General features: G+C 41.4%; 1 long non-coding RNA gene across 1 annotated transcript; it reads left to right on the top strand.

Moving 5' to 3' along the window:
• The first annotated feature begins 539 nt into the window (after positions 1 to 539).
• On the top strand, positions 540 to 10,513 carry LOC308304484. The gene is made up of 3 exons (XR_013963065.1): positions 540 to 752; positions 3,279 to 3,383; positions 10,312 to 10,513. It is a non-coding gene; the product is annotated as an uncharacterized lncRNA (long non-coding RNA).
• Positions 10,514 to 11,134: the final 621 nt, after the last annotated feature.

Raw genomic sequence — 11,134 nt, 5'->3', positions numbered from 1 at the left:
ATACATCCTCACATGCGAGGCGTTGTGAGAATGTAGATCTGCTATTTTCACAATTTCTGCCTCAATAATATTTGACAATTTGGACAATGTTTAATTTGTCATTAAATTGTCAATTTAGAAATGTGCAGATACCTTTATACACTTAAACTTTTTTGGTTTGTTTACTGTTGAGTGAGAAAACAATGTTGCACATTAAGTTAATATTACAAAAAATATATATTTCGGGACCCCCCTGGGGTTCCCGACCCACAGGTTGAGAACCACTGATCTAAACGATCATTTATGGGTCTTCAGCTGGAAGTGGAACTCTGCAGGATAGTGTGTGTGTGTGTGTGTGTGTGTGTGTGTGTGTGTGTGTGTGTGTGTGTGTGTGTGTGTGTGTGTGTGTGTGTGTGTGTGTGTGTGTCAACCCGGACGAGAGAGAGGGACGGACCAGCATAGTGTCCGTCCCTCTCTCTCATCCGAGTTGAAACACGTCATCCAAAAACAAACAGAGCAGATAGAGAACGTCGTTCAGAGAAAGTCTGTTAAAATATAAGTTTACACAGTGAACAGCCACAGCCTGTGTAAACAGCTACAGACTGGCACGTTGTGGAAACGGGAGGAATTTACACACGGGAGTTCAAAGACGGTTCGTTTTGGTTGCTAATGCTAATGCTAAAATAGCTTCAAGACGAGAACGGTCCGCGAACGGTCCTGATCCACTTTAGAGCTGTTAAAGTGTGTTTTCTACCAGAATACATTCATGGAAGGTATGTTTTTGTTTTGCTTATATACGATAAGATAAGAATGTAACCTGAGTGTTGAGCTGAACGTAGGTTGAACATATTGAGTGGTTTCTGTGTAAATAAGCCATAAAGCTTACTAGGATCTACTTTTAGTTGACCGTGTACCAGTGATTTGTACTGTCATGAAACTGTCCTTTTATTCTATTGCAAACTTCTAATAAACTCTAAAATCAATCAATCAATATTCAGCCCCTCGGTTGGTGGCAACCACTGAAAACAACAATAGGCCTATTATTGTATTTCTGCCAAAATTGGGACAAGTTTTAGTGATTGTTGAAAACCGTGACATTAATAGTGTTTTAGTGTTTTTAGAGATATTTGTCAGGATCCGGGGCAGCCTGAAAACGGGACAATCCCTGCTAAACGGCGTCTGGTCAGTGGTCACCCTACCTGAAGGAAAAGTACTGTACACAGTACAGTATTACTGTAGTGAACATACCTGAAAGAAAGAAAAGAAAATTATGTTTTTGTTTATTATTATTATTATTATTATTAGTAGTAGTAGTAGTAGTAGTAGTAGTTGCGACTGAAGGTCACAGTTTAGTATGTAAAACGGCACATCATGTCTCCGTCCGGACGTTTACACTTTTTTACGGTCTATGGGTTTGCCGCAAGAGTTCTCAAATTCTGCCCGAACCCGACCATACCCGAACCCGACCCGACATTTAGGGTAGGGTAGGGCCTAGAATGCGTGCTAATTAGTCGGGCCGGGTAGGGCCTCGGGCTCAATGAAACATTTTTTTTTAATTCATATTTTATTACTATTACTCTGTGATAGACCCGACCATACCCGACCAGACGTTTTCGGGCCGGTTAGGGCCTAAAATGTATGCTAACTAGTCGGCCGGGTAGGGCCTCGGGCCTGCACAGTTAGGGCCCAGTTAGGGCTGGGCCTTAATTTTCAGGCCCGTCGACCACTATTTGCCGCTCTGACATCATGCTCTGACATCACTGTGATGTCAGGGGAACCACACTAAAATAATCCCTTTTATGCCCATATATGGAGATCCCTGATGTCATCAATATTAATCCCATATCTAACAGGATTTCTTATGGGAATGCCCATATATGGAGGCCACATACCACAATAAAATAATCCATATATGGCCAAGACAGCCCATATGTGGCTGGTTCAGACAGGGATCTCAGGACTTTCACATAACAATTAACTGAGTAAGCATGTTTGGGCTCTCACAGCATACGTCCATATACCGTACATGGATCTCCATATATGGGTAACTGGTCCGATATACATCACTGGCCATATGGCCAAGACATGAAGCTTGTCGCCCTGAGGCGTCTTACTAGTACTAGTATTCCAATTGCTCAAATCCGACTCAATGATTATTTATTTTCTAAAAAGAAACAAAATATATTCTTTTAGACACCAATACGGGATGCAATTTTTTATTCAAGTGAAATTTGGTTTTCTTACATAGAAAACCATTGACAGCATGCATCCAAACAGAAAAGTCCTATCTGATTCTATTAAACAACGTTAAACTCACCAACATTGCAGCTGCATGGAACACTTGAATTATCCTGCAAAGTGTTTGTTTCATAAGAATCCACCGTAGACATGTTATGATCTACTTTCTAACAATAAATTCTGTGCAGGTGATTATTTTTTTCAAGTGTTGGAGTTTTGAAGTGCTTGTTGGAAATCACTCAACGGTCCGGTGCACTACCTATTTTGAAATTGCTCAAAATGTCAGCAGGATGTTGCATTATTGAAAATGAGCGCTTCGAAACTGCAGCACTGAGAAATGGAATGTATTGACAGGAAGTACTGTAGTTCATAACATGTCCACGGTGGATTTCTTCAAACAAACACTTTCCTGATAGAAAGAGGATAATGCAAGCTTTCCGTACAGCTTCAATGTTGATGAGTTTGATGTCGCTTAATCCAACCAAACGGATAGGACTTTTCTGTTTTCTGAATTGCATTACGGAACGTACACCCTTTTTTTTCTCCATAGAGCAACACATGGTACTGCCAGTTATTCTAAACTTATGCCGATAATCACAGACACATCTGTTTTCTGCTTTGCCAAACAATGAATCACGTGATTCCTATTTGCTCTTACTAGGACATGACATATCCCCCTTCCCCTATTTGCTCTTACTAGGACATGACATATCTGTATCTAAACTAGAGGAATATAATTGCTTAAAGAGGGAATATCGGACAGCAGATTATAGTGGTGCCAATCAAAGTGACTGTACTGGCCAATCACAGCTTGGCTTTTCCGGGCAAAACACATAACTGGATAAAATAAAAATTGTGTAAAAACTATTGGCTTATGGGCTCCAGTCTATGCTATTAAGGCATGCTGGTTCTTCTGGGGACAACTGGATGACAGGGGCATTTCTGTCTAATAGACCCCCCATAGGCAGTCATTTGGGATCAATATAAGTAGGAACATGGGCCTAGATGTTAGTTGTACTTCATTCTTAAACTCCTCTGGGATTTTGATGGTTTCTTTCCAGACTCTGTGGAGTGCAGACATCAGATCCAGATGAACTCTCCAGACTCAGCCAGAGCTATTTCAATGAAACGGGAGGAACCTGAAGACCAGCCAGGACTCAGTACAAGTAAGTTTAACCATCTCTCAAAGTCTAACCATCACTCAAAAGTCAAAACGAGTCATGTTTTGAGCTTGTAGGTCTGCTATTTTTTAATTGGAATGATGAATGTTTTGCTATTTTTGAGTTGGAATCCTGAAAGGTAACTACAAATACATTTGGTTATACTTATGTTAACTTCATGAACTTAAATACAAATACATTTGGTAATACTTATGTTAACTTTATGAACTTAAATACAAATACATTCGACATAAAAAGGACAATAATTTTGCTGCTTCGAACTTTAACTCTCGTCCCAATTAGGACGGCGGCGCGTCGCCAATACGAACATGCGTTATTTTACCTTGTTTGAGCACTGTAAGCTGATGATGGGAAAATACAATAAGAAATTATTGAAAATAAATGAAAAACGTTATCGAAAAAACACGGCCAGCTCACGTATTAGGAGGGTAGTATGACTAAACAGAAGAAGAAAAATAATGGGTGTTTTTAACTGAATCTATCATGGTTAAAATGGATTTTGAAGTAACCATGGGTGTGTATGGGGAGGGGCACAGGCCCCTCCCCATACATGAAATATCGAAATACTGATTGAAGAAAATTTAAATCTGTTCAGGGTGTTCATAAAAGCCTGATTAGACAATAAAATGACCAAAGTTTTTTTTTTCTTTTTAAGTGAAAGTTCAGATTCTGATAGTCAGCAGTCTTGATTTGCAAATGAATTCTGTCTTGGCCATATGGAGTGTCCATATAAGGGCATTGCCAAATATGGGCTTAATATGACATCGGGATTCTCCATATATGATTGCCAGAACAGGCTGTCTTGGTCATTCAGTCAACATTGTGATGTCACAACAGATCAGCTATAGACACTGAGGGTTACTCACTGACTTACTGATACAGAATGTGCTTGTTTTTATAGTAATGCGACCTACGGTTGCAAAAACTATTCTGTACACTTTTTTTTTACCCCTAGCATCCCTATTCTGGGGGAACTTTGTCTGAAAATAGCCAATCTAGAAACTCAAAGCATGTAGCATTGTACCTCATTGTGAGCTTGTAGATCGGCATTTTTAGTTAAAGATATAAATAAGCGCAGACATGAGTCTAAAGCTGCCGTCACCAGGACTTTACACACTGCACAGGGGTCCGCATCAGTGTGCAGACGGGCCGGTATTCCGACACTAAAATTAACCCCAACTCTACCCCTAACCCTAAACTTAACCTCAGTAACCGTGACGAGTAACTAACCTGCCGACGCTAGTCGGAACAGCAGCCCGTCGGGATATTGAGCGGACCCCCAGCACAGCGAGCAGACTGGATACTTCCGTGTTGCATGACAGTGCCATCACTGATGAATCCTTGGTATGTTTATAACAAGCTTTGAGTAATATAATGGCGTACATCCGTGTTACTTGAGTGTTGCATGGTTGAGAAGAAAGAGGCCGCACAACTCTTAAGCCACGATCATTAACATTCGAAGGAATATTCGATTATAGAATATTATTTCCCAGCCCTAGCCATAATATGCATAATCTTTCATTTAAACCAACATTTCAACTGTAGAAGTCTTCCTCAGGGTTCAGTGTCGAATAACAGTGACATTACTGTTGAATCCTTTCTCCTAGCAATTCAAAGTTCAGCGTCAAGTCGCCATTGCAAGCTTTTTGTCACTCTCGATCACCCAAATTTAACACTAAACGGGAATATTATTTCATGTCAACATCAGAAACAACTATCAGAAGATGTAAATTAAACCAGGTAAAGTAATGCATCACTTTGCAAGTTTAAAGCACAACAAGGGTTCATATTTTAGATTGTAATTAGAGAAAAGAAAAAGTGAGAGTTAAAATGTTTTCATTTGTTTCGTTCTATTGTTTTATCGCGTTTACCATGCTAAAATGTGGGGCATGCGTACGCATGGGGGCATGCGTACAAGTGGCTAAATATGTATTTTTAGACACAATAAGCCAGCCGTTTCTTTATTGCTATTTACAGTAACACTTCTAGCCCCCACAAGTCACATCCAACCATGAAAGGTTGCGTTGTATCTTGGGAATGGGCTTATTCTGTGTAAAATTACATATTTAGCCACTTGTACGCATGCCCCCAACCACTGAAATAAGAATCTCTAAAACAATAGAAAGAAGTAAATGAAATCATTTTAACACTCATCTTTTTATATTCTTAGAACCCTTAATAAAAAATAAACTAAAAATAAAATAAAGTTATCCTTTAACACATCGGGTGCCCAGAATTATTCGACGTTTAATTTGCTGGTGCCCATGGCAACCTGCCATTTTACCTACCTTCGAAGTACTGGCGAGAAAAGTAATCCGAGTAAATGTAATCCAAGTATGTCCTGTTTATTTCGCGAAAATCTTTTCTTTCAGTCAGGACCGTTTTTTATCAATTCTAAGCCACAGTGTTTGTGTTACGGCCGGTAGAAGAGGCTGCCGTTTTGAGAAAAAAAAGGAAGAGAATCCGGAGAAAACAGCATTTTTGTGCAGCCGCTAAACAGGAAGTCAACGAGACAGACAGCACGTCCGGGTGACGTAATTTCGCGCTGCATGTTGGGAAATGGAGTTTGTTTCATCACCGCGGTAGCCAAGTGCAGTAGCTACAGTACAGTATAGTTTACTGTACAACGCGTCAAACGCGTCGATGGGCACACGTAGACATCAAAGAGTTTGGCGCGTGGGCACCACGTGAGCGTTTAGTGTGTTAACAAAGGTTTTGCACCTGACCAAAGTCAAGCGAAGCCCACTTGATACAGAGTACAGACATAACATATTCTCATCATATCCAATGACCTTTAGGTAAATGCTATAACCCATTTAGACCGGGAACGCAAAATGCGTTTCCTGTAGTTTTTACCCTCTTCTGGTCTCGTGGCCAATGAAATGCATCAGGAGGCGATGACGTATGCTTCCCTGACTACCGCAAAGCATTCTGGGATTTTTTTTTCTTTTTTTTTCTGAGAATCCCAGTGCAGCTTCTCATAGCGGCGAAATGGAAGAAGCGTTGAGCGAAGGCAAACCGGACCCGCTGGAATTGGCATTGTTACGTGATATGTTTGAAAACAACGACGATGATGAAGAAGTGTTTCATGGGTTTCATGAGGACTGGAATTGGATAACTTTTCACGGACGCACTTTGACACGGCTAGTTTCAGAGACCAACATGTTAGCCGAACAGCTAGTCAACCCCAAACTCCAGAACAACAGATTTGCAGCTATCTGGAGGTAATAACACTTATAAAATGATTATGATGATATGGTTCATTCAATCACATACACTGGCACACACACACACACACACGCGCACGCACATATAATATTAATGACAAATGTCGCTCGCCAGATTTACCGTTACATGGAGCTAACAACTAGAATTGAAATTTTCAATAGAAAGTTTTGGTAACTAGAATTGAAATATTTCAATAGAAAGTTTTGGTGCTTGTTGTTTCTTGTCAAATGGTGGCCTATATGGTGTAGGGCTGTCCTCGACGCAGGATTTATCAAGTCGATTCGAGTCGCGGGGGTTAATCCGACGCGTCGACGAATCGTTTATGTAAAAAAAAGAAAAAAAGAAAGAAAAAAAAGTGGTGCTTTAAGCTTTTAAACCACGTCAACGTAATACAATAAAACAGCAATATGTTTTAAGCCTTTAAAGTGAATTAGATCCATGAACTACCGTGCATATTGAGACATGATAGAGGTGGACACTGGACATTAATGACGATAAGATTGCGTCCAGCCGTGCGTAATTTGCCGTGCGTAATTGTGAATTGTGGAGCAGAGTAGAACAACGGAGGAGAGAATAATGCATCTCTTTGACAGCATGTCGTGTATTATTTCCACAAGTTGTATTTTCTCAGAGCACAGCGTTGCTGTATCAAAGGAGCTATGTTGCCGATCTGGTGCGAGATAATAAAAAGAAAACAGTTCGCCCGTCGCTATTCATTCCTCAGCCTGAGACCACCACACACCCACGGCTGTGAAAGTGAAAGCTCATCGCGCTGGCTCTGCTGCTTCTTTGGCCAGCTCTCAAGTAGAATAACAACTCGTCGACGCATTTCCTCTCCAAGCGGTTATAACTTCAGAATAAGAGCTCCCTGTCATATGATCAAGGCAACTTTCAAGTCACGTGAACTGATTTTATTTTTAAGTCTAGTTTACAAGTAGTAGGAAGTATGGACTCAATAAGAATTACATGACAGTCACAGTCCAGCGCTCTCATACCGCACCACAGTAACTGGTGTGATAAAAAAAAAAGAAAAATTGACGGCTCGACTCAAACAATTGGCGTCGATTCCGTCGATTAGGACAGGCCTAATATGGTGTAAGGCCTATGGTGTAAGTTCTCAAATATTTGCTAATTATGTTTCTATGTGCTACATAGGCTGAGAAATGTATTTTTTATTAGACGTTTGCAGATTTTTTTTAAAAAAATGATAAAGGTCTGGACCATGACACATAATTTCCCATGAAAGCCAAATGTGTAAGCTATCAAACAGTTTTGAAATGTTGTTTCTAGCTGCTACAGAGGCTGAGAAATAAATGTTTTAGTAGACGTTGACACCTCTGTGAAGTTTTCCATAAAATCTCAGGTTTTAGGGGTATTTTTTCCAATCGGCCATAGGTTTTTAAGGCTTTTTTCCAGGCGGACTTAGGTCTATAACATTATGTAGTGATACATTGACAAGCAGTCTCCCCATAGGATCCAGGCCCATGTGGGCCTGTGTACATGCTACTATCTGACAGACAAGCATTGCATTCTGTTACACCTCAGCTTTTTAACTGGATAGAGGAACATCCCAGGAGCCCCTGGGTCACTTTAGTTACCAAACAATCAGACACTAACTCTCCTGTAGGCCAGTCTCAAATAGGGACACCCCTGTCTGCCTGACACACAGTCATGCACCACCAAACCATCAAAATGGTGATTTTACAACCACCAACACTTGGAACCGACCTTCCTCATTATCTATACACACCCACAAGAGCCTATCATGGGCATAGGAGCTAGCAAGTGCTTGTCAGAGTGGGGGTCCCCAGTTCAAATGTTAATTTTCTGGGTCATGGCCTAATAAGTTTGGGAACCGTTGTGTAGCGGTTTGTTAGACTGCTCTGAAAATGACTTGTTGGGGTGCCAGTCAGGCGTAGTCTGACAATAAAGAAAATAGAAAATAGAACAAACGCCACAAAGCGTGCATACATACAAATATACACCCCTTTTCAAACTCAGAAGTCAGCCTGTTTGATACCATAAACCTTTTGTACCAGAAACCATAAATACAGAGGACCACATGTACAATAATGATCAGAATAATAGACCACACACACAACACTACAAGTTTTAGGGTTTTGTATTAAGTTCAGGGGGTGAAAGGTAAGTTCAGTTCAGTTCCACTTCAGAGAAATAACCAATAGAAAATGTTCCCAACAAAAGAAAATTAGAAACATTGAAATTCAAACGTCTCTTTTAACCCAAGGAAAAACAAAGAAAGGCGAAAACGAAAACTTCCCCTTTAATAAAGAAAATAAATGCGCTTCAAGTTTCCTCTTCGTGGAATAAACGTGTGGTTCTGACCGACCTGTAAGCCTTGAGTTGTTCACGGAATCCTGTTAATGTAGACTTGTTTTCAAGCTGTGTGCAACGCACTGGAAACGCACTTGTAGCACGCACACACACACACACACCTGTGTGTGTGTGTGTGTGTGTGTGCGTGCGTGCTACACACACACACACACACACACACACACACACACACTGCAGCTCAGTGTGTAAACAAGACTGTAGCTTCTCCAGCCGGCGATGATGGGCGATCGTGAGGGGAAAATACATCAATGCAGGTTCGCCACCGATTCTCCTCCGTGCGCCCGTATCGAACGCGACTACTGCACAGAAAGACAACTGAAAAATCATGAGCTGAGTAGGTATTCAGCACTTATGCTACTGTTGACAAAGTTTCCATGACTGGTCACTGCATGCCATTCTTCTTGGAAGATCTCCTGCGCTCTTTCATAATTAATTTTGTCCACATGTCTGTTGATCCTGATCCGCAGACAGGCAGAGACTGAGAGGCTGGCTCCCTGCAGTCTGTTCCTCAAGTCTGTCTTGATTTATTGGCAAAATAATAAGGGTAATTAGAAAAAGTTGAACAATTACAATTAAACTAAATAAAACTTAAACTAAAACAACAATTTAAACATGGGTTTACCCCGTTCATTGCAGAAAAGTTCCTCTCACAGTTCACACTGGATACTGGAACTATGAGTGTAATGGCTGACAGCTGACTGAGGAAGGGGTATTGACCGTGAAACTCTGAGGCCATCTCCTGCATGAGTTGCAGCTGAGACTTGTCCTAAAATAATATAGGTACAGTTGGGTTACTGGTTGCCATGGGTCTTTCGTCATCATCAAGTCAACATATTCAAATATTTACGTTCTCTTTTTTGGTAACGTTGCACACCTCAGAAGCAGACACATGCTGTTTGAGTGTGTGTGTGTGACTGACTGACTGACTTTGTCTGTCTGACTAAGTGTGTGTGTGTGTGTGTGTGTGTGTGTGCGCGCGCGTGTGTGTGTGTGTGTGTGTGTGTGTGTGTGTGTGTGTGTGTGTGTGTGTGTGTGTGTGTGTGTGTGTGTGTGTGTGTGTGTGTGTGTGTGTGTGTGTGTGTGTGTGTGTGTGTGTGTGTGTGTGTGTGTGTGTGTGTGTGTGTGTGTGTGTGCGTGCGTGTGTGTGTGTGTGTGAGAGAGTGTGAGAGACTGTCTGACTGACTGTGTGTGTGTGTGTCATTATTCACCTTGAGAGACCCTGAAGCCACAATGACCTTGAAGCCGAGCCACTCTGACAGAATTGCTTCTTCGTCAATGCTGGGAAGTGGTTGGCAAGTAACTTAGGTCTGCAATACTTTTTTTCCTCTAGATCCTTGTTGATCATCGTTCTTGGGTTGAGGACATTGTAGGCAACCAGAAGATCCAACCCTGTGAACCTGCTCTCCAAACTTGCCGTCAACTTCAAATATGGAGCCATAACCTAGTGAACAAATTGCAAAAAATAAATATTTGACAATTACTTTGAATTTGAAATCTTGAATTCAGAACATTAAGTGGTATCAATACCTCTTCCTGGAAACATGACCAAAATGGGCTACTCAGGCCAGCCGGTTCGCCTGCTTGCTCTTCTGGGCTACTCAGGCCAGCCGGTTCGCCTGCTTGCTCTTCTGTCAAACCCCCCTCCGTCGCCCCCTATCTTCCTTTGATTGCCAGAATGTTAACATCATCTCTCTGGAAGAGCTTGGACAGGCGGCTGAGATGGGGAAGGATGTCAGCTGGGCGATGGACTGCAGCAAAAAATCTGTATGCGGTATAGACAGGATCTTTCTTGGTGTCTGCCTCCTCAGCAAGTGCTGCCAGTACAGCAGGAAGATGCTCAGGTTTGAGATGGCTTGGTCTTAAGAAAGCCATCTTGTATCCTTCACCTCCTAATGAATAATAGAAATGGTTGTCATTCAAGTAAATAAAATAGAATTAGTGTGGTTAACTTAAAGGCCCGCTGACACGCCCCGAAATTATAATAGTATGATACAGTAGTTCATGTGGTCTCTCTCCAGTGTGGGTCCTGAAACAGTCTGAAACTGTCTCAGTGTAATCTGCCCAACAACAGCTGACCAGTACAGTAAGTAATCATACAGTCGGGCTATACAGACAATTAATTTGATTGGCTTATAATTGCGCATCACCACAAT

The sequence above is a fragment of the Nannobrachium achirus genome (assembly GCF_963921795.1).
Source record: "Nannobrachium achirus genome assembly, chromosome: 19".
In the NCBI taxonomy this organism is placed as follows: Eukaryota; Metazoa; Chordata; class Actinopteri; order Myctophiformes; family Myctophidae; genus Nannobrachium; species Nannobrachium achirus.
The sequence above is the reverse complement of the archived record's forward strand: the minus strand, read 5'-3'. Positions and strand labels throughout refer to the sequence as shown.